Below are 4,167 nucleotides of genomic sequence, written 5' to 3'. Positions count from 1 at the left end.
ACTGCGCACGCTCGCCCGATCCACCGGAGGAGGTCCAATAGGAGCTCCATTGGAGCTCCGTTGGAGTTCCCCCGGTGGATCGGGCGAGCATAGGTAAACACACACACACACACACACATGCATTCACACACACACACTTGCATACACACATACACACACACAGTGACACTCATTCATACACACACACATTACACTTGCATACACACACACTTAGTAACAATCACACACACCCTTGCATTCACACACATCAACACACTTGCACACATAGCACAAACACACACAAAATCATGCATACACACACACAAATTACACTTGCATACACACACATACATCCATATACACAACTGCATTCACACACATCAACACACTTGCATACAAGACACCATGCGCCACATACAATCATGCATACACACACCCAATTACATTAACAATCATGCATACACACACTTACAGTAACACTTATAATGATGCATTTCCATATTGCACAACTCATTGTAGTACTCATTATAAAGCAGAGCTATACAAATGTCAAAGTGGATTTGTATTTTTCCTTGCCCTGATCAAGTTGAGAATTGGATCTTTTTTTAAATTTCCATTTTACGTCGTTATGCTACCAAAATTTTGAAGTTTATATCTGTATTGTCTTTGCTAAGAACATTTTTGCTGTTTATGATTGATAGATTATGGTTTGTACACCATCTAAATGTGGCACGACAGGTATCTCTCAAAGTAAGTTCAGCTACATTAAGGTATTTGTGTTCTTTTTATTTGTCTCCACATAATCACTAAACTAGTTGTGTTCTTATTGTTTATTGCTTTTAGGAGTAGGATACACATTAAGGTCTAGCACTAGAGGGCATAGGGTCAATTGTCGATCTTCCATTGCTTTTTCCAATGTCCGTCAGAAGGAGGATATTTTGGGTGATGTGCATGAAGAAGAGGATATATTGATTGATGTGCATGAAGAAGAGGAGCTCATAGATATTCATGCTACACAAGGTGAATTGGTGGCCCAAAGCGTGTCTGAAGCAACGACAATTGTTGCTAAATGTGCCGATCATCCAACAGTGTTTGGAAAGGATGTTCATGGTCGAATATTGGAGGAGGTTGTAGAGGGTTTTATTGTAAAGAGAGGTGGGGAACCTCCTCGCATTTCTCTCTGCAGATTGATGTAAAATGAATCCATTAGCGCGTTAGGTCCATCACTAAGGGCTTGGTGAAAAGGTTTGAGATGTCTGGATATAGTGTGCTTGGAGCTCCATTTAAGAAACCAGGCCATGATCAACATTATGTTTCCGACTTAGACAAAGATGAATGGGGGCCTATTTGGCGAGAAATAAGCGATGATTTTGATAATTCCCTTCCCCTTGAGTGGAAAGACTTAAGGGGAAAAAAAATTATTGTTTGGGATGGCAATCACCGTTTGAAAACTTGGATGCGCTTAATAAAAACACGTAAGTGATTTGTTTTTTGTTTAATTAAAAGTTATCTTGTATTACTATCACCTTTTTGTTGTTGTAGAATTTTCAATGATAAAGTGGAGACATTGTTCTGTCAAGTGTCAGTTTGTCTATGTTGATAGAAGTGCAGAGGGGGAGCTTATGCTAGCTTTGCGCTCTCAAAATGAGTAGTCACATTTGTTGTTTTTAAAGATATTGCTATTACTTTATCGATGTCATTCTATTGCCATTAAATTTAAGATATTGTGGTTTAGGATTGGTAGAACCACTATGAGCACAAATTTTGGACAAGATATCTTATTGTTCCAAGAAATGGCTGTGGCAAGCAAAGATTCTTTACTGAAAGACTTTCGCCAAGATTGGGTTTGATGGATAGAGGTAGAGCTTGCTTGCAAGAAGAAGGCATCTAAAGGGAGTTGGTAAAACGCTCCTGCTCTTTTATTGGCAATGCTCATATGGAAGGTATATTTTTTTTCTTTAAAGTACACTTTTTATGTAATTTCTAAAGCTTGGCATAATTTTGTAAAATCTTTTTTTTTTTCACTTGCTCTACAAAAGGAAGACTTTGACTTGTTTCTTATCAAAGAGATGCAAGAGATCAATGATCCCTCGATTTCACTGCCAAAAAAGGAAATGGTTGCTCGAGGAAAATTAGAAAAAATATTCAAAGAAATAGCTTATAAGGTAAACACTTTCTCTTCTCACCATTCATGTTTGAATTTCTTCAAAATTGTAAGTTGACATGTCATTTGAATTTGATTTATTGGATTGAAAAATTAATTTGACTTGATTTCATGCTAATGCAACACATATGTTGGCCATTGCCAGCCCTGCCAATGGCCAGGGGTTCTTCTCTTTGTTATTTAACTTCAATTGGATAAGAGAAAAGGATCAAGTGGGCCTTACAAGAGACAAGGTCCACTCTTTGGCAACTTCTAAAATATCACCAGAGAGGTATTATCTTTGGATAAAAAATACACATGAAATCATCAAATGAATCAATGCATTTATGGTTTGTTTATTGTTTGCTCTATAGGAAAAAAGAAATATTGCACTCTTTGATGCATTTCCGTGTAGATGATGTTACTTCTGACTGTTATATTAGTGCAATGAAATTTAGAATGTACTTGCGTAAAGAGTGGTATTGGGGAAGTATCTTGAAGCAATGTTTGAGGATCAAAGGGAAAATGATTGAAGAAATGCCAGAGGGTTTTGAAGCATGGTTTCATCACCAAGTGAGGGAGCACATTGATAAAGCTTTTGTGGAGCTTTGGAGTAAGATCAACACAAAAGAGTTGGATGAAAAAATTACAGAGCTTATGGAACCTTCGAGGAGAGTGTTATTCAGGTAATACAATTGATATCTTTACGGTTGTTATTCTATTTTGTACTTAGAGTTTGTATAATAAATAAGTTAACTACATTTTATGTAGATGGCTAATTCAGCTTTACGATCAAACTTTGTCGGATAAGTTGCTAGTTGTTGTTGAAAGTTAGAGGGTCCTCTCTTGTGAAGAGTGTATGTATCCACTATGGATGCGAGATTATGGTTTGATTGCTTGGGAAATTGAGTATTGCCCTTGGTGGCTATATTACACTCAAGGAACCTACCCACGTTATTAGCGTGCAAACAAGAAGGAAAATGAGAACCCCTATTGTTAAGTATGGAGCCTGATTTACCCTTGTAATTTTCTATGGTAAAAGCGCACATTTGTAAGGCCCCCATTATGCGGAGAAGCCATCGTGCGTGAAGGAAAATCACTCACCAGAAACCAAAATTTTCACGGACAAGAATCAGGAGCAACTTTAAAGGCCTCGGGGGCGGAGGCCCCCGAGACTTATTTTTCGCCGGAATATTCTTTTTCATCGGAATATTATGGCCAGACGGCGGCCGAAAAGTGGTCGAAAAACAACCGATCGGTTGGCCGGTGGCCGATAGTCAATGGCCGGTGGTCGGTGGTCGGAAGTCAATGGCCGGTGGCCGGTGGCCGAATTCAAAAGCGGACTTGTCTTCTCAAGGGCGGCCACACATGGGCGGATTGGAGTGTCCGATTTGGACTTATTCGTACAAGGGCGGCTACACATGGCTGTCTCTCATAAGAGAGGGCAGCCCTTTTGGCCTATAAAAGGAGGCCATTTCTACACACATTTCATAGTGTGATGTTGATGCAACAAGGTGAGTGTGAGGTGGTGAGAGTGAAGCAAGGCGGGAGCCCCATTAAGGGTATAATCCCTTTGTAAACTACTTCTTGTTTTGAAGTACTAAAGCCATTGAGTGGCTGCTTTCCCGTGGACGTAGCCCACATTGGGTGAACCACGTATATCGTGTGTACTCTCTCTCTCTCTCTCTCTCTACTCTATAATCTCGTGTATATAAATTTGTCTCTCTCCATTAAGTAATCTACTCAATTATCTATTTAGCTACGTCTTATTTCCTAACAACTGGTATCAGAGCAAGGTTTGCTCGTAGCTAAATTATCTCAAGGAAAGGATTCCTTGAATTGAGTGGGAGTTATGATGGAGGAAGGGAAGCTCAAGATTGAGAAGTTCAACGGCAAAAACTACCAACATTGGAAGATGCAGATTGAAGACTATCTCTACCAGAAGGACCTCTATTTGCCACTAGGCGGGCTTGCGAAGAAGCCCGCAACAATGGTAGATGAAGCATGGATTGTCCTTGATCGAAAGGCACTGGGAACAATCCGGT

At 39.6% G+C, this 4,167-nt stretch overlaps 1 pseudogene; it reads left to right on the top strand.

The window, feature by feature from the left end:
* Nucleotides 1–1,435: 1,435 nt before the first annotated feature.
* On the top strand, nucleotides 1,436–2,957 carry LOC147427602 (uncharacterized; annotated as a pseudogene).
* The last annotated feature ends 1,210 nt before the right edge of the window (nucleotides 2,958–4,167 follow it).

The sequence above is a fragment of the Adiantum capillus-veneris genome, chromosome 23, assembly GCF_014529385.1.
Source record: "Adiantum capillus-veneris isolate H3 chromosome 23, ASM1452938v2, whole genome shotgun sequence".
Classification (NCBI taxonomy): Eukaryota; Viridiplantae; Streptophyta; class Polypodiopsida; order Polypodiales; family Pteridaceae; genus Adiantum; species Adiantum capillus-veneris.
Note: the sequence above shows the minus strand (reverse complement) of the source record. Positions and strands in the feature narration are given on the sequence as shown.